We start from the raw sequence: 20,674 nt of genomic DNA, 5'->3' as shown, positions 1-20,674 counted from the left end.
CTTGCTTGAATCCTGATGGTGCAGTGAGCAAGGGACTCGCATCCGAGTATACCCTTCCACGCTTATGGTGGCCAAAATTATTTACAAGGGGGTGGTGATGGACAGAGTATTCTGAATTAAGCAGAACACTCCTACCCAGTCCACAGATCAGGGCTTGATCCATCACCGTTTTTTAGCTCACTGCACCATCCCAGTTCAGAACCTGGCTATATGCAAATTAGTCTGTCCCTGGCCCAGTGCATCATGGGAACAGGGCAGACCAAACTACCAAGCCAATTCTTTACCAGAAAGGAAACAAGCTTCCGGGGACCGGTTTCTGGCATTACAGCCGTCTACGGCCCGGCTTGCTTGAATCCTGATGGTGCAGTGAGCAAGGGACTCGCATCCGAGTATACCCTTCCACGCTTATGGTGGCCAAAATTATTTACAAGGGGGTGGTGATGGACACAGTATTCTGAATTAAGCAGAACACTCCTACCCAGTCCACAGATCAGGGCTTGATCCATCACCGTTTTTTAGCTCACTGCACCATCCCAGTTCAGAACCTGGCTATATGCAAATTAGTCTGTCCCTGGCCCAGTGCATCATGGGAACAGGGCAGACCAAACTACCAAGCCAATTCTTTACCAGAAAGGAAACAAGCTTCCGGGGGCCGGTTTCTGGCATTACAGCCGTCTTCGGCCCGGCTTGCTTGAATCCTGATGGTGCAGTGAGCAAGGGACTCGCATCAGAGTATACCCTTCCACGCTTATGGTGGCCAAAATTATTTACAAGGGGGTGGTGATGGACAGAGTATTCTGAATTAAGCAGAACACTTCTACCCAGTCCACAGATCAGGGCTTGATCCATCACCGTTTTTTAGCTCACTGCACCATCCCAGTTCAGAACCTGGCTATATGCAAATTAGTCTGTCCCTGGCTCAGTGCATCATGGGAACAGGGCAGACCAAACTACCAAGCCAATTCTTTACCAGAAAGGAAACAAGCTTCCGGGGACCGGTTTCTGGCATTACAGTCGTCTTCGGCCCGGCTTGCTTGAATCCTGATGGTGCAGTGAGCAAGGGACTCGCATCCGAGTATACCCTTCCACGCTTATGGTGGCCAAAATTATTTACAAGGGGGTGGTGATGGACAGAGTATTCTGAATTAAGCAGAACACTCCTACCCAGTCCACAGATCAGGGCTTGATCCATCACCGTTTTTTAGCTCACTGCACAATCCCAGTTCAGAACCTGGCTATATGCAAATTAGTCTGTCCCTGGCCCAGTGCATCATGGGAACAGGGCAGACCAAACTACCAAGCCAATTCTTTACCAGAAAGGAAACAAGCTTCCGGGGACCGGTTTCTTGCATTACAGCCGTCTTCGGCCCGGCTTGCTTGAATCCTGATGGTGCAGTGAGCAAGGGACTCGCATCCGAGTATACCCTTCCACGCTTATGGTGGCCAAAATTATTTACAAGGGGGTGGTGATGGACAGAGTATTCTGAATTAAGCAGAACACTCCTACCCAGTCCACAGATCAGGGCTTGATCCATCACCGTTTTTTAGCTCACTGCACCATCCCAGTTCAGAACCTGGATATATGCAAATTAGTCTGTCCCTGGCCCAGTGCATCATGGGAACAGGGCAGACCAAACTACCAAGCCAATTCTTTACCAGAAAGGAAACAAGCTTCCGGGGACCGGTTTCTGGCATTACAGCCGTCTTCGGCCCGGCTTGCTTGAATCCTGATGGTGCAGTGAGCAAGGGACTCGCATCCGAGTATACCCTTCCACGCTTATGGTGGCCAAAATTATTTACAAGGGGGTGGTGATGGATAGAGTATTCTGAATTAAGCAGAACACTCCTACCCAGTCCACAGATCAGGGCTTGATCCATCACCGTTTTTTAGCTCACTGCACCATCCCAGTTCAGAACCTGGCTATATGCAAATTAGTCTGTCCCTGGCCCAGTGCATCATGGGAACAGGGCAGACCAAACTACCAAGCCAATTCTTTACCAGAAAGGAAACAAGCTTCCGGGGACCGGTTTCTGGCATTACAGCCGTCTTCGGCCCGGCTTGCTTGAATCCTGATGGTGCAGTGAGCAAGGGACTCGCATCCGAGTATACCCTTCCACGCTTATGGTGGCCAAAATTATTTACAAGGGGGTGGTGATGGACAGAGTATTCTGAATTAAGCAGAACACTCCTACCCAGTCCACAGATCAGGGCTTGATCCATCACCGTTTTTTAGCTCACTGCACCATCCCAGTTCAGAACCTGGCTATATGCAAATTAGTCTGTCCCTGGCCCAGTGCATCGTGGGAACAGGGCAGACCAAACTACCAAGCCAATTCTTTACCAGAAAGGAAACAAGCTTCCGGGGACCGGTTTCTGGCATTACAGCCGTCTTCGGCCCAGCTTGCTTGAATCCTGATGGTGCAGTGAGCAAGGGACTCGCATCCGAGTATACCCTTCCACGCTTATGGTGGCCAAAATCATTTACAAGGGGGTGGTGATGGACAGAGTATTCTGAATTAAGCAGAACACTCCTACCCAGTCCACAGATCAGGGCTTGATCCATCACCGTTTTTTAGCTCACTGCACCATCCCAGTTTAGAACCTGGCTATATGCAAATTAGTCTGTCCCTGGCCCAGTGCATCATGGGAACAGGGCAGACCAAACTACCAAGCCAATTCTTTACCAGAAAGGAAACAAGCTTCCGGGGACCGGTTTCTGGCATTACAGCCGTCTTCGGCCCGGCTTGCTTGAATCCTGATGGTGCAGTGAGCAAGGGACTCGCATCCGAGTATACCCTTCCACGCTTATGGTGGCCAAAATTATTTACAAGGGGGTGGTGATGGACAGAGTATTCTGAATTAAGCAGAACACTCCTACCCAGTCCACAGATCAGGGCTTGATCCATCACCGTTTTTTAGCTCACTGCACCATCCCAGTTCAGAACCTGGCTATATGCAAATTAGTCTGTCCCTGGCCCAGTGCATCATGGGAACAGGGCAGACCAAACTACCAAGCCAATTCTTTACCAGAAAGGAAACAAGCTTCCGGGGACCGGTTTCTGGCATTACAGCCGTCTTCGGCCCGGCTTGCTTGAATCCTGATGGTGCAGTGAGCAAGGGACTCGCATCCGAGTATACCCTTCCACGCTTATGGTGGCCAAAATTATTTACAAGGGTGTGGTGATGGACAGAGTATTCTGAATTAAGCAGAACACTCCTACCCAGTCCACAGATCAGGGCTTGATCCATCACCGTTTTTTAGCTCACTGCACCATCCCAGTTCAGAACCTGGCTATATGCAAATTAGTCTGTCCCTGGCCCAGTGCATCATTGGAACAGGGCAGACCAAACTACCAAGCCAATTCTTTACCAGAAAGGAAACAAGCTTCCGGGGACCGGTTTCTGGCATTACAGCCGTCTTCGGCCCGGCTTGCTTGAATCCTGATGGTGCAGTGAGCAAGGGACTCGCATCCGAGTATACCCTTCCACGCTTATGGTGGCCAAAATTATTTACAAGGGGGTGGTGATGGACAGAGTATTCTGAATTAAGCAGAACACTCCTACCCAGTCCACAGATCAGGGCTTGATCCATCACCGTTTTTTAGCTCACTGCACCATCCCAGTTCAGAACCTGGCTATATGCAAATTAGTCTGTCCCTGGCCCAGTGCATCATGGGAACAGGGCAGACCAAACTACCAAGCCAATTCTTTACCAGAAAGGAAACAAGCTTCCGGGGACCGGTTTCTGGCATTACAGCCGTCTTCGGCCCGGCTTGCTTGAATCCTGATGGTGCAGTGAGCAAGGGACTCGCATCCGAGTATACCCTTCCACGCTTATGGTGGCGAAAATTATTTACAAGGGGGTGGTGATGGACAGAGTATTCTGAATTAAGCAGAACACTCCTACCCAGTCCACAGATTAGGGCTTGATCCATCACCGTTTTTTAGCTCACTGCACCATCCCAGTTCAGAACCTGGCTATATGCAAATTAGTCTGTCCCTGGCCCAGTGCATCATGGGAACAGGGCAGACCAAACTACCAAGCCAATTCTTTACCAGAAAGGAAACAAGCTTCCGGGGACCGGTTTCTGGCATTACAGCCGTCTTCGGCCCGGCTTGCTTGAATCCTGATGGTGCAGTGAGCAAGGGACTCGCATCCGAGTATACCCTTTCACGCTTATGGTGGCCAAAATTATTTACAAGGGGGTGGTGATGGACAGAGTATTCTGAATTAAGCAGAACACTCCTACCCAGTCCACAGATCAGGGCTTGATCCATCACCGTTTTTTAGCTCACTGCACCATCCCAGTTCAGAACCTGGCTATATGCAAATTAGTCTGTCCCTGGCCCAGTGCATTAATGGGAACAGGGCAGACCAAACTACCAAGCCAATTCTTTACCAGAAAGGAAACAAGCTTCCGGGGACCGGTTTCTGGCATTACAGCCGTCTTCGGCCCGGCTTGCTTGAATCCTGATGGTGCAGTGAGCAAGGGACTCGCATCCGAGTATACCCTTCCACGCTTATGGTGGCCAAAATTATTTACAAGGGGGTGGTGATGGACAGAGTATTCTGAATTAAGCAGAACACTCCTACCCAGTCCACAGATCAGGGCTTGATCCATCACCGTTTTTTAGCTCACTGCACCATCCCAGTTCAGAACCTGGCTATATGCAAATTAGTCTGTCCCTGGCCCAGTGCATCATGGGAACAGGGCAGACCAAACTACCAAGCCAATTCTTTACCAGAAAGGAAACAAGCTTCCGGGGACCGGTTTCTGGCATTACAGCCGTCTTCGGCCCGGCTTGCTTGAATCCTGATGGTGCAGTGAGCAAGGGACTCGCATCCGAGTATACCCTTCCACGCTTATGGTGGCCAAAATTATTTACAAGGGGGTGGTGATGGACAGAGTATTCTGAATTAAGCAGAACACTCCTACCCAGTCCACAGATCAGGGCTTGATCCATCACCGTTTTTTAGCTCACTGCACCATCCCAGTTCAGAACCTGACTATATGCAAATTAGTCTGTCCCTGGCCCAGTGCATCATGGGAACAGGGCAGACCAAACTACCAAGCCAATTCTTTACCAGAAAGGAAACAAGCTTCCGGGGACCGGTTTCTGGTATTACAGCCGTCTTCGGCCCGGCTTGCTTGAATCCTGATGGTGCAGTGAGCAAGGGACTCGCATCCGAGTATACCCTTCCACGCTTATGGTGGCCAAAATTATTTACAAGGGGGTGGTGATGGACAGAGTATTCTGAATTAAGCAGAACACTCCTACCCAGTCCACAGATCAGGGCTTGATCCATCACCGTTTTTTAGCTCACTGCACCATCCCAGTTCAGAACCTGGCTATATGCAAATTAGTCTGTCCCTGGCCCAGTGCATTGTGGAAAAGTAAATTTTGCCATGTTCTGTGTCCCTACGTGTTCCCCATCTTATGTTATGTGTGCATGATTAATATGCATATGTATTCCCTTTGACCGATTTAAGACGCAATTACAGTTGTGTCCAACTCTAGTATGCCAGTTTCCAGTTCTCGTGAAAGCTACGAGTATTGAGCCTATGTAAAGCTACGTTGCCACGTTTCTCAGTGTGCACGTTATTTCATTAAAAAGTCCCCGTTTCTAGGCCTCAAAAGGGCCCGGACTCAGATTCAGCTCCTGTCTCCTGAACCCTCTCCAAGGAGCGATACAGCCCCCACCTGTATCCCTGACCCTTCACTTACTTCCTGCCTCACAATGCCCGGCTCGGCCTGGCTCTGCCTGCCAGTCTTCCAAGAGTATGTTATGATTCTAGTTATCAGTCCAGCCCTCCTTCCCTGCATTCCTAAGCTACTGAATCGCATCAATAGTTTCCGTCACAGTCTAGCTTTTACGTCTCCATGTAAGAGAAATACTGTATTAATGGTCATTTAATATTCCTCAACACGCACTACATGTAGAATAATGCATGCACCAGTCTTAGAGTCTGTTAGCCTTTACCCTGATAACTTTTGGATTCTATCACCATGTTCTCTAAACATCAGATACTAGATAGTGTTTAGGTACATGTCGCTCTGACTCTCCAGACTTCAGTCTCTCCTTCTAGCGCAGAAGTCATAGCCCCTAGCTTCTCCCTAGTAACACGTCATTGTTAGTTTGCGCGCACCAGTAGGTTAGAGGTCCCGGCTCCTTAGGTAGCCCCCTCCATGTTTCCGCCCCATTTATGACATATTCTGTTACGTTTACATCACATGTCTATGTATACGCCCTGTTTACGCCTCCTGTTACACCCACTTTCACCCTTATCTTTCGCGACTGTTACGAACCCCACCCACTGTTACGCCTACTGTATGTACTGTAATGCAATTGTTTTAGTATATATACTTGTGTACTGTTATTAAAGGTTAGAGCTAGCCATCCCAGATCTTGCCCGTGCAGGTTGTCCTGTTCCTGTCCTTTATGCTGTATTAAACTTGCAAACTCCTACTACCTCGAATCTTGACTCTTATTTATTGAGCTATCTGTTATTGCTACATCCAGTCAAAAATAGAGGTATTATTTATTTATTTACCACATAATGGCGCCCGAATAGGGACTTGCCCTTTCCCCACGCGCCGGTGAAGCCACGCAAGCCCCCTGATCCTCTGCAGCCGTGACGGAACCATACCGTGCACGTGCAGATATTTCTGCTTCAAGTATCCCTCAGGCCCACGGAGGAGACGGAGGTTGCGGTCCAGCATCCAGACGAGGCGGTGGAGGAACGCGGCGAGTCCCGACCAGAGCCCAAGCCGAGAGTCCAAGGTCCGAGGTATCCGGAGGCCCACCCGTAACAGAAGTCCGAAGTTCGTCCGTCCGGCGTCGTAGCAGTCCAGTCCAGTCCGAGGCCTTCCGTTCTTGCTGCCCGGTGAGTACCGTTGCTGGGGTAGTATCTAGACAGGGTCAATTGCATTGTCTCTGGTCGTGGGTTTGGGGTACACAGATCCAACACGAAGTGTCCACTTAGGTGGATGCGGGTCCTGACGTGTCTCTTTATGAGACCGGTAAGTTTCGTACTGTTTTAGCAGTGCATCTAGTTTCTGTTCTAGTCCGTTCTGTTCTCGAGAAGTTCATGTATTCTGTTTTCAGTATTCCAGGTAGTATTTTGTCAGAACTGTTATTTTAAATGTCATTCATGTATTTGAATGTCGTGGTATGAAAGTGGTGTAATTATCGTGTTCATTGTGTATTGTATTGTGTCTAGACTACAGTTCAGTTATGTCTTTGTTTTCCAAATTACGTCAGTTAAAAACTAGAAAAGGTCTGTTAGAAGAAGCAGTTCCTGTCCCGCCTAGGGACAGTCCAGGTCATTTTATGTATCAAAAGCATGGCATAAGTGCCATATTATATCTAGATTTATGGGTGGAGTACACCAAACAGTTAGAAGAAAAGTATAGATGGCCCGTATCAGGTACGTGGGATGCCGAGTGCATCATGCGAATAGAAGAAGTATTATGGAAAAAGAAAGCCAGACAGTCACAGAAAGATGCCATCGAGTTATGGCGCAAAGAATCTCATAAAAGAACCGAAAAAGAAATCAGAAAGTCAGAATTAAGTAGAGAATCCTTAGAAAGAGCCCAAGAAAGGGAATTAATCGAAATAGGTGAACGAGTTAAAACGGAACAGTCAGACAGACAGAGGAATGCCCTCATTAAGGGTATGTATCCTCTTCTTGCCGAGGGCTTGCCAAAAGCAACCCCGGAGGCATCCAGTAATTTTCCGCCACCTTTAGTTCCGACCAAGCTACGTCACAAACCGACCGCAGCTGATATTTTTATCTCGTCCTATTTGGACGACACAGTCCCAGAATATGCAAATCCTGTTCCACCAGCTCCTGTAAATAATGTAATTCATGGTCTTCCAGCCACCGGGGCACCTGTTGCAGCACCTGTTACGGTACCCCCGGTCCAGCCCGTAGTACAACTTCCCGCCACATCAGTCACTCTGCCAGCACGAAGAGTATCAGTCGACGATTCCAGTATAGGGGCCGCGGGAGGAGGTCCTCCTGGTACCCCACCGCCAAGTAGACGTTTAGGAGCAGTCGAGTTACATGAACGTGCGTTACAGCGTACGCCCAAATATAAGTCCGTTGCAGAAATCAGACGAGTTCTTACTGAATGCTGTTATGATCCAGTCCCAGGCGAGGATAGTATGGTTCTATATTCCGTGCGTATAAGACAGGTGTCCGAGTATTTGGTCACCCTACCGAATATGAAAGAAGATCTAGACAGAATGTATCGTTTCATTCGTACAGGACAAGATCCAGAAAGTATTGCTGAAGTCATGTCTCTCAGAAAAGCTGAGATCCAGTTCATGTTATTAAAGTTTCTGATCAATTGTTTAATACGGGAACAAGATTCCCCGACTAAAGATCCGACCGAAATGAAAGTTCTGACAAGGTGGAGTGATAATATAGCCGAGGGTAAGCACAAGACACTCAATAGTATAGAGAATATGTACAAGAAAATTCGTAAAGAAATAATAAGGTTACACGAACAACGCAAAGAAGCACAAGTAAGCGAGAAGGAAAATGACTCTTCTACTGAAGAGGTAGAGGACGAGAATACCGCCAGAATAGCGTATGTAGGTAAATCTAGATTTCCAGACCGACATTTACGCCTAGGACACAAGAAAGTCTTTCATCTTCCAGCACCGGAACGAGGCTCTCTAGAACAAGTATTTCAAGCTACCGATCACATTCTGAAATCACGAATCGGTTATAGTGAATTAAGTACCATGCATGAACAAGAACTAGCCCGATCAGCAGTCCGATGGATTACTGATTCTACCACTTTTCCAGACGAAATAGTGGCACAAATGTTTCTGTATACATGATGTCCTGAACGAGTTACTCCAGTATAGATGGAAAGGTTTAGGTACCGATTTAATTAGTGTCATTCTAGAACAGCGCCACAAATATAGTATGTTTTTGAACCCGCATTTTGTTCATGTCTCACCTCCAGAAAGTAAACCGTTTTACATAGATAGACAGCATCCGTTACGAGAAGTACACCCAGTTAGGACAGCGGATGGTGAAATGCAACGAGTATTTGTTTACACCCCAGTTACCAAGATGGAACTCTTAGAGATGAAGAAATTAATTCCCTGTCACGACAAAGATCCAGCAGGGTTCCACCGAGAATTAAAAGACATGCTCCGTATGGGAGAATACACGTATCCAGATATTATTAAAATGTTAAAAGTCCTGTTGCCCGCAGGGGTATACGAAAAACTCAAGGAAAAAGATTGGGAGGTGGGAGAGAAAAAGATTGATTGGACAGCTCTAGAAGCTGAAGATAAGATACGAGTACCAGGTACCGGTCTTGGAGATAAATGTAAAGAATTACCAGAATTGTTAATACAAGTTTTGCCTAGATTATTAGCCACTAAAAAGGAAGACTGGGATGCAATCTCAGCCTGTAAACAGAAACAAGACGAAGACACTAGTGATTTTTATTCTAGATTTGAGAAATGTTTCATCATAAACAGTGGTTTGAAGACGAGTAGCGAGTCATACCCTCATCTTTTTGTTACTAAATTAGTCGAGAATTCAAGTCCACAAGTTAAGAATCGAGTTTTGAAAGTCGAAAGTACATGGCAAGCTAGTACCCCGTCCCAGATGTTACAGATGCTCCAGTATCACCAGAATAGAATCAGAGAAGAGCAAGAACACGAGAGAAGACGTATGAAAGACACGAAAATGAAAGTACTAGTTGCACAATCTGTTCCTCAAGACAGTCAGAAGAGGGGTCCGCATCAAGCCAGTCATCCTGCAGCTCCCGTTAAAGGGACATGCAATTATTGTAAACAGCCAGGTCATTTTATAAACGAGTGTGCAGTTCTGAAACACAATATAGCCACTGGTAAAACTAAAGAAAGACCACGTCCGCCTAGACAAGAACAAGTTTCACAGACTTCTCAGCCACAGAATGCACAACAGACAGTTCCAGCACCGCAGCCTATCGCTGCGACCCAGCATGTTACACAGCAAATGTACCAGTATGCCCAGACAGAGTATCCAGAGTATCAAGCATATTCATGAAACAGCCTAGAGAGGGAGGTAGGCTTGCCTCTCATCGAGATTCCTGTAGATCAAGAAGGTCCCTATGTTCATAGTCAAGTATTAGGGAAAGACAGAAAGTTTCTGATTGATACAGGGGCAAGTAGGACGACTATAAGTCACGACGAGGTTCCAGGGGCTCCGCTCTCAGGCTCTAGAAATGTTTCCCTTGGATTTTCAGGAAAGCCTATTGTAAACGAGATATCAAAGCCAGTTACTCTAGAAGTAGGTCCATTGTCCCGAACTACTGATCTATTGCTTACGAAGTCATGTCCAGAAAATTTGTTAGGCATCAAGACACTGAAAGAATTAGGTGCAGTTATTTGCTGTTCCCCAGAGGGAATACGTTTGTTTTTACGTGACTTTAAGGGTCACTATGTATTACGAGATTTTGATCCAAGATTGTCTAATGTTCCGCAGCATCTATGGGCACAAGGTCCAACTGATGTAGGTTTCATGCAAATCACACCCCATCGTGTGACTCTCAAGCAAGGTGTAGTGTTACCACGAATCAGACAGTACAGATTGCCACCTGAGGCTGTAGCAGCCTTATCCAAAATTATTGACGAGCTCATGGCTCAAGGAGTAGTTGTAGAAACTGACTCCAATGTATGTAATTCTCCTATCATTCCAGTCATGAAACGTACTGATCCAAATGCACCCCCAGTATATCGATTAGTGATTGACCTTCGAGAACTCAATAAATGTATTATCCCCCAGTATCCAGTTGTTCCAGATATCTCGTCCCTATTGACAGCTATTGATTCTGAGGCAATATTTTTTACCGTAATCGACCTCAAGAATGCATTTTTCAGTGTTCCAATTCATCCAGACAGCCAGTACCTTTTCGGTTTTTGTTTAAATGGAAGGAGCTATAAATTTACACGAGCTCCTCAAGGTTTCACAGAAAGTCCTAGCATTTACAGTCAAGCACTTAAAAGACAACTAGACAACATTCACATGCCAACTGACACTGCCCTGCTCCAGTATGTCGATGATCTACTGATCACAGCCCGTTCTGAACGTGCTTGCGAGCGAGCATCACTTACAGTTCTGTATTTCCTAGCCGAGATGGGGCACAAGGTGTCCCCTTCAAAACTTCAATTCTGTGTCCAGCAAGTGATCTACTTAGGCCACTTACTGTCCAAGTGGGGTAGGCAGTTGACACCTGACCGTATCCAGTTAATAGCGAGTCTTCCTCAGCCCAAGACACAGAAGGAGGTACGTGCTTTTATCGGCCTTACTTCTTATTGCAGACAATGGATTCCTCAGTATGCATTTCTAGCCAAGCCACTGATACAGTTAACGACACAGGAGGCAGCCGTATCGACTGTCCTCCCTTGGACATCTGAACATACACTTAGTTTCAATGAGTTAAAGAAAGCTTTATGCCAAGCTCCTGTTCTAGCTACACCGAACTACAATAAGTCTTTCACACTTTTTGTCACAGAACGTGATGGTACAGCATTATCTGTTCTTACACAAGATCAAGCAGGACAATACAAGCCCTGTGCTTATTTTTCGAGCACACTAGATCCAGTAGCCCAGGCTCTGCCTGCGTGCCTCAAGTCAGTTGCAGCCACAGCACTAGCTATCAGACAAAGTGATTCCATAGTATTAGGACACTCCCTGACAGTACAAGTTCCACACTCTGTGGAAGTTCTTTTAAACCGAACACAGACTCAGCACTTGACAATTGCACGTTTGACAGGTTATGAACTGACACTGTTCCAGCCACACATAGAAATCAGACGCTGCAACGTTCTAAATCCTGCTACATTGTTACCGTCAGTTACTTCGAATCCTGCCACACATGACTGTGTGGAAGTAGTTAACACTATGACTAAGCCAAGACAAGATCTGACAGATATTCCATTACCAGATCCCGACCTGACACTTTATGTGGATGGTTCATGTATGAGAACGAGTACAGGAGAACTAGTAGCCGCGTATGCAGTGACTACTGACACTGAAGTTATTGAAACACACCGTATTGACACCCTGTCTGCTCAAGCAGCAGAGCTAGTCGCTCTGACCCAAGCCTGCATACACGCCAAGAACCTGAAAGTTAATATTTACACAGATTCACGCTACGCATTCGGAGTTGTACACGACTTCGGAGTGCTCTGGCAGGAGAGAGGTTTCATGACTTCTCATGGAACCAAGATTCAGCATGGTTTCCTTATTCAAGCTCTGTTATGTTATGTTATGTTACTTTATTTCTTTTATAGCGCACGGCGACTCCAGAGGAGCATCCCGGCGCTTTGGCAAAGAATAACATGCATAAAAGGCAACCACACAACAGAAAAGGGCAGAAATGAAAAGACTATTTCCTGAAAAGCCATGTTTTCAAATCCTTTCTAAAAGTAAGAAGACAGGGAGCCGATCTCAGGAACAGTGGTAATTCGTTCCATGCCTTGGGTGTCAAGTAGCGAAAAGATCGACCTCCCAGTCGTGCACGGCGAATTACAGGGACAGTGAGCAGAGACAGACCAGATGACCTAAGAGTCCTGCTTGGCGCATACCGGGAAAGACGTTTCCCAATATATTTGGGGCCAATGCCATGTAAGGCCTTAAAGGCCACAGTCAGGCATTTAAAAAGGATTCTCTTGGAGATAGGTAGCCAATGAAGGGTGTTCAATAAGACAGTGGCACCAGCTCTCCTCGGGAGTCCAAAGATAGAACGGGCTGCCGAATTCTGGACAACTTGCAAACGGGTCATAAGATATTTCGGTAGACCCAAAAAAAGAGCGTTTGCGTAATCCAGTCGCGACCCGATCAGTGCCTGAACGACTGTTTTCCTGTGGTTGAGTGATAGTAGAGGAAGAAATTTCCTCAACATCCGTAGAATGCCAAAGCATTTCCCAACAAGAGACAGGATGTGAGGTCCAAAAGATAACTCACAATCTACTATCACTCCCAAGTTCTTGGCCTTAACAGCAACCTTGTCAGGGGGAAACATATGCTGTGGCCACCAAGATTTCCAGTCGTGTTAGATGCAATACATTTACCGACATCTATCGCTATCATGAAGTGCAAAGCACATACGAAAGTTACAGACATTATTTCTCAAGGAAATGATCTAGCAGATCGAACAGCCAAGCTTACAGCACAGACACCAGACATACCAGTTAACAAGACACCGACATCCACTCTAGAACAGACTACTTGTATGACGGTTAAGGACCCTACTCAAGATGTCATAGATATCCAGTTACATGCTACTCCCGAAGAAATCAAGAAATGGTCCGAACAAGGAGGGGTCCAGACAGATCAGGGATGGTTGACGAAGGGAAGAGCCACATGGTTTCTCCCCGACTCAATGGTTCAAGTCATTATCAATACCGCACATAGTCCTGCACACTTAGGAGAAAAAGCCATGTTAGACAGTATCCAGAACATTTGGTTTAACAAGCATTTACGAGCTGCAGCCAAGCAGAAAGTCCGTACCTGTATGATATGTTGCCAGTTCAATCCAGGTAAAAGTGTCCCGGTGGAACAAGGTGGATTCCAGCCTCCTGACCACCCTTTTGAAGTCCTCCAGATGGATTATATTCAGATGGAGCGATGTCGAGGTTTCAAGTATGTCCTTGTAGTTGTATGCGCTTTGTCCAGGTGGACAGAAGCATATCCAGTCCCAGATTACACCGCCGCGACCACTGCCAAGCAGTTGGTTTGTGAATTCTTCCCCCGTTATGGACTCCCTAGGGTCGTATATTCTGATAACGGCCAGCCCTTCTCATCTGAACTCATGAAGCATGTTTCCCTTTTGTTAGGGTACCAGTGGAAGTTCCATTGTGTACGCCATCCAGAAGCAGCCGGTCTCGTAGAGAGACATAATCAAACCTTGAAAATCCGCATTGCCAAAATCTGTCAAGAAAAAGGTGTAGACTGGTTAGTTGCCCTGCCAGTCGCTCTGTTCTATATGCGCATGGTCGCACATTCCAGATCAGGTCTGTCTCCTTATGAGGTCGTATTCGGCCGCCCCCCGAATGTGTGGGGTACACCTAGACCCCAAAGTATTACAGATGTTTCCAGTAATATGCTGACAGATTACCTAGCTTCCTTGATGTCTGCCCTACACTCTTGTCGTTCACAGGTTGCCGCCGCATTTCCAGACAATACTGAGGTGAAACCGCATGAAATCGTTCCAGGAAGCCTGGTTCTCGTCCGCAATTTTGATCGTTCAAGTCCGCTGGAGCCTCGCTGGAAGGAACCGAAGTTAGTCCTCTTGACCACCCGAACTGCCGTCAAGTTGGAAGGCAGGAAGGGGTGGGTGCATCTGTCTCACGTCAAGAAATTTCACGGACTCCGACTACAAACTGTTTCCAAAAACTTTTCCAATGATTGTCAAGATTTTAAAGACTGCCAAGATACTATTCTTAAGGACTGTCCCGCAAATGACATTGATTCCAAGCCTCCCCTGTTAGAGGAAACTCCACAGCAGGAGTATAAAAAGAAGCTACGGTCTAGTAAAATAAGTCAGCCAGTTTAATTGTCTAAGTCCTCCCCTAGGTGAAACGGTTAGACAGGTATCTGACATGTATGAAATAGACCCCCATAGTGAGAGAGTTAGTCAAAACTCAATCCGATGTATCGTTTTTCTAAGTTTTATATTGTTTCTCAGCCTGATGGTTACCTGCACGAGTTATGCATTTCATTTATGTTTTCCAATTTCTCATGTAAATAAGTCTTCTAATGCTACAGTAGAGCACACGTTTAGTGATCTGCCTCCTCATGAACTATCTTATCGTCTTGCTATGCGCAACAATTCATTTATCCGCATGTTACATTATTCACACCAGACCAGCAATGCTACTAATTGTTGGGTGTGTGGTCGACTCCCCCCTTTCCAGACACCGAAGGGAGTTCTGCCACTGTTTCCTTATCCGTTTTCACATAACGTTTCATGTGGAGCATGGTCCATGTTAACGTCATCCTCAACTGATATGTCCTTTCTGAACAGTACATGTTTTCCAGACAAGCAAGGTCTTCCCCACAGAACAGGGTTAGATCTAGAAAATGAAGTTTATAATTTGGGTAATTATTCTACGAATTTCATGGTCCTAAATGTTCAGTCTGATCCTACTCCAGACTTGCCTGCTATTTCAGTACTACCAGTCAAAGGCGAATTATGTGTCAGAAATAATGGTTCCGTACATGTAGGACATAGTGATTGTACTACTATTGTCGAGTATAGTGACAGTGGGAAATCTATTTTCAAAGCTTCACGTCATTCTTATTTTGTTTGTGGTCAGACCGCATATGTTCGTCTGCCCCTTGATTGGGAGGGAACCTGTTACATCGCCTTCCTACTGCCACCAGTTTTCCTAGCCCCGTCCGATTATCATGGAAACACACATCTAGTACACATTAGACATAGAAGGGAGATCGAGTCCCCAATTGTCGATCAAACTGAAACTGCTCTAGAACAGTATACAGATTTCAATAAAGGATTCTTCTTCTTTATAGGACCTGTCCAGAATAGTAAGTTAATCCGTAGGTTAACCAGAACTCTTGAAGCAGTAGTGAATGAGACTGCCTCTGCTCTAGGTAACTTAACCGAGGAGCAATCTGCTATGAGATTTGTCGTGCTCCAAAATCGTCTCGTTCTTGACGTCATACTGGCCGATAGAGGAGGAGCATGTAGAGTCATCGGATCTAGTTGCTGCATTTTCATTCCTAATAACGCGCCGTCTGTTTATTCAGCTATAACCAGACTTCATAAAATTGCCCATCAGTTACACCAGAATCCAGGCACCTGGACATGGTCCGGTTGGTTTTGGAGTATAATTTCTGCCTGGGGATGGAAAGTATTGTCATTTCTAGGTATTGCAGTAGCGATCGTATTCAGTTGCTGCCTCTGTATACAATGTGGCCCTGCGATTTGCGGCATTTGTGCTACCTCTTGTATTCCTAGTCCCAAGTCCCGTCCTAAATCCCGTTCCAAGACAATTCGAGACGAGCAAATGATACTATATGAAATGATAGATGGTATCATGAATATTGATGTTTCCTGATGGAAACGTAGTGACAAGGAGGGAATGTGGAAAAGTAAATTTTGCCATGTTCTGTGTCCCTACGTGTTCCCCATCTTATGTTATGTGTGCATGATTAATATGCATATGTATTCCCTTTGACCGATTTAAGACGCAATTACAGTTGTGTCCAACTCTAGTATGCCAGTTTCCAGTTCTCGTGAAAGCTACGAGTATTGAGCCTATGTAAAGCTACGTTGCCACGTTTCTCAGTGTGCACGTTATTTCATTATAAAGTCCCCGTTTCTAGGCCTCAAAAGGGCCCGGACTCAGATTCAGCTCCTGTCTCCTGAACCCTCTCCAAGGAGCGATACAGCCCCCACCTGTATCCCTGACCCTTCACTTACTTCCTGCCTCACAGTGCCCGGCTCGGCCTGGCTCTGCCTGCCAGTCTGCCAAGAGTATGTTATGATTCTAGTTATCAGTCCAGCCCTCCTTCCCTGCATTCCTAAGCTACTGAATCGCATCAATAGTTTCCGTCACAGTCTAGCTTTTACGTCTCCATGTAAGAGAAATACTGTATTAATGGTCATTTAATATTCCTCAACACGCACTACATGTAGAATAATGCATGCACCAGTCTTAGAGTCTGTTAGCCTTTACCCTGATAACTTTTGGATTCTATCACCATGTTCTCTAAACATCAGATACTAGATAGTGTTTAGGTACATGTCGCTCTGACTCTCCAGACTTCAGTCTCTCCTTCTAGCGCAGAAGTCATAGCCCCCAGCTTCTCCCTAGTAACACGTCATTGTTAGTTTGCGCGCACCAGTAGGTTAGAGGTCCCGGCTCCTTAGGTAGCCCCCTCCATGTTTCCGCCCCATTTATGACATATTCTGTTACGTTTACATCACATGTCTATGTATACGCCCTGTTTACGCCTCCTGTTACACCCACTTTCACCCTTATCTTTCGCGACTGTTACGAACCCCACCCACTGTTACGCCTACTGTATGTACTGTAATGCAATTGTTTTAGTATATATACTTGTGTACTGTTATTAAAGGTTAGAGCTAGCCATCCCAGATCTTGCCCGTGCAGGTTGTCCTGTTCCTGTCCTTTATGCTGTATTAAACTTGCAAACTCCTACTATCTCGAATCTTGACTCTTATTTATTGAGCTATCTGTTATTGCTATATCCAGTCAAAAATAGAGGTATTATTTATTTATTTACCACAGCATCATGGGAACAGGGCAGACCAAACTACCAAGCCAATTCTTTACTGTGTATATTGAAGCAAGAGGATATTGGCCCAGACAACTTACAAGTTCACAGACCTAGCCACTCTGTACTGATTTCAGTGCCCCCCACTACAACAGCCGAGAAGTGGTTGGGTCACAGTTTTCATAGAAATATTTGTAGACAACATCCATCTTGATTTTAAAAGAAGCATGGGCCAAGAACAATGTAGGATACAGTCACCATGTGTGGACTGGGGGTGCTGCAAACAACACCGAATCAGTATGTGTACAGTGTCATCTTCGGAGAATTTCATTCACAGCAAAGCTACATCTAGCTCCTGGAGCCTGTCATTGAGCCAAGCACCAGCACTTTACAGAGGCAGGAGGCAGCCGGCGACTCAAGCCTCCATCGACCCATGCCCTTGGAGGCACCGGGTCACTGCTCACGTGCCGGAGGCGCATAAAGGAACACTCGGGCTCCTGCAGTTGAGCCAAGTACCAGCACTTTACCAGGATGGGAGGCAGCCGGGGACTCCAGCCGCCATTGACCCATTTGCCTGCAGGTGCTACATCACTGCTCACACGCTGGAGGCGCAAAAAGGAACTCTCGGGCTCACGCAGCAGCTGGAAGAGGCGGGGCGGGCCACTCCCCTTGGTTATTTTGCAGCAAGCTGGTACCTACTTTTGCTACAGGGGGTTGATCTGTCCCTAATAGGAATGTATCTCTTTTTTGTTTATTGAAACTATATGTTTTTAAAGTAGATTTTAAACACTGTTAGGTAGCTATCCTCCTCTTGCGCTCGGGGGTTTGGTGTTGGCAGTAGAATATCGTATCTCAGAGGGCAGAGGCTGAATATAACTAACCGAGGGGACCCTAGAAAGATGGGCAAAAGAAAAGGTCACAATAGGGCCCAGGGAACGGACAACCCCAAAAGGAAAAAGAAATTCCTTGGTGCAGTCTGCCATGAGATTATGGACCGGATAGAGTCAATCTTGACAGAGTGTGAGGAAATAGCTGATGCCGGCCCATTCAGTTCTCTTTCGCAGACAGGTAACTCAGTCAGAACAGATATAAGTACTGACGTAAATTTGTAGCCCTGCCAACCATTTCACCCAAGCCATCACTATGGAAAATATCAATAAAGTTAATACTGCAAATGTTTAACCGCCATACAAAAGGGAGGAGCAAGGGTCTGGTAAAAAGTCCCTGTGATTCGGAATCTGATTCGCCCATATCTGTATTATGCACTGAGTTGAGTGGATCCCCTTTTGTGGTGCATGTAACTCAAGTTGAGTGCCACAACAGATTTGATGTCCTTGTTCATGAGGAGGTGGGGGGGGGCAGGAGTTGGATTAGACGACCCCGAGAAGCTTTGCAAAGTCCCTGCTTGTGAGGTGCATGCATTGAAGTTGCTAATTGAGTCATTGATAGAGGAGATTGCCACCCTTAGAATGGAGATTGCTACCCTAACCGAGAGTACAGCCTCTAGGAAGTGGGAGCACCAACGGATCTCGTCAGCCCCCTCATCTGCACCCTTATCTGTGGCACAATTGGCAATAAAGGATAGGTGTTTAGGATCCCATCCTTGTATGCTGATCCCTCTCATAAAATTGCTCTTGCAAGTTCTTTACATCAATCCTCAGATCATACTAGTAACTACCACCCGAATGATACATCTACACTAATTGCAAGTCATATGGATATGGAGTTGGATATGCTAGGGCCGTACCTAGGGCCCCAGATAGAGATGAGATGACCCTAGATGAAGGGCACACACCCAGGTGGGGCTTCCGAGGGACACAGGGGATGGGGTCAGTGAGGGATGGAGTCTATTCGAGACCTAGTTATCTGGGTGCTCAAGATGTAATTGACCTCACTGAAGTTCCTAAACTCTCTAGGGCTGGGTACGAAGATCAGGATTCATTAAAAAACAAAGTCACTCACTAGCTGAGATCCACCCACCACTGCTATTCCATTATTAGAGATCACATCAAATCTGTAGAAAGATATAGTTCACCTGGGGCATTTAGGGACACAGTAGAAGTTAGATTTTTCGACAAGGACATGGTCACTGGTCTACTGGCTATTGATTCTCACACTATCCCTCCTGCAAACACATCCATCTCCATCAGATATAGACGCCCAATAAGACCGGAGCCTGTGTCCCATAGATCGACTGGGTTAGGACCGTCCTCCTGTCCTCGTGGAGAAGGATATGGCCAAAGATGACTGCAGCGTGGTGACAGAATGACCCTTGATAGAACCACAGGGTGTTTAGTGCCCCCACTCTGCCCCCACCAGAAGTCTCAATACCCAGAGGTGTAGCAATTAATACTGAGCTTTCCACCGTTAATGGAAATAGTATTATGGCCCCCAGATGTGGCACTGCAGAAGAAGGGGCCCCAAGAACACCCTTTTTTAAAGGTCCTAGTTTGGAACGCGGCAGGGATTTCAAAATTACTATCTGATCCAGATTGGTGTACCCTTGTAGACTCCTATGATGTAATCCTATTTCAGGAAACCCAGAGCTTGTCTTCTCCTTTTAGAAGTGGCTATTCTGCCTACGGCATTAACGCCACCAGGAAAGAGCAGGGTAGACCCTCCGGAGGTCTAGCAGTTTGGATGAAAAATGCTCTGGGGTCTAAAGTCAAGCTCCTCCATGTTGACTCGCAGGATATTTTAGCTTTTGAGCTGATCTTATATAGTGGTTGGAAGATAAGAGTTATAAATGTCCATAACAGAGTGGTACGTGCCCTAGAGGAGACAAATACAATTCCCATATTAGATCAACCTCTGGCTGAATACTCAGATGGTGTCCCCATATTAGTGGCGGGTGATTTTAATTGTACTTTTGAACCCTTCGCCCTTACCCCTCCAGACCTGACTGATGATTGGGACCGTGTGTGGTCGATCCCACATCTAGATCTACCGAAAGTGAGGGGGACGAAGAGAGGAGGCCAGGTCCTAGCCCTTACCTTACAACATGAGTTCAGAGCAACAAATAGGAGAATCAGGTCTGATCCCAATCGGGAGTGAACTTTTAATAGACCTGGCCACACAAGTAGAATTAACTATAGTTTAGTCACTCTCTATCTTTGGCCCCTAGTGGATGATATGGCGGTGGTTAAAATATTTCATCGTGATCATACTGCTCTTGCCCTTACTCTTCTAAAACCTGACACTCCTCAACTTGATATCAGGGGTTGTCCGGATTTGGGTGTTCTTTCCGTTACAAATAATTGAAGATCAATCAAGTGGGAGTGGGTGGAGGAGCATCCATTAACCCTCGAAGTAGTCAAATGTAAAGCTCACCGGGTGATTGAGGAGCTAGCCAAACTCCCCGCTAAGGATGCTGTGGAGAGTCTGCATCTTG

The sequence above is a fragment of the Lissotriton helveticus genome, chromosome 2_2 (genome assembly GCF_964261635.1).
Source record: "Lissotriton helveticus chromosome 2_2, aLisHel1.1, whole genome shotgun sequence".
Taxonomy (NCBI): Eukaryota; Metazoa; Chordata; class Amphibia; order Caudata; family Salamandridae; genus Lissotriton; species Lissotriton helveticus.
This window is presented reverse-complemented; position numbering follows the sequence as displayed.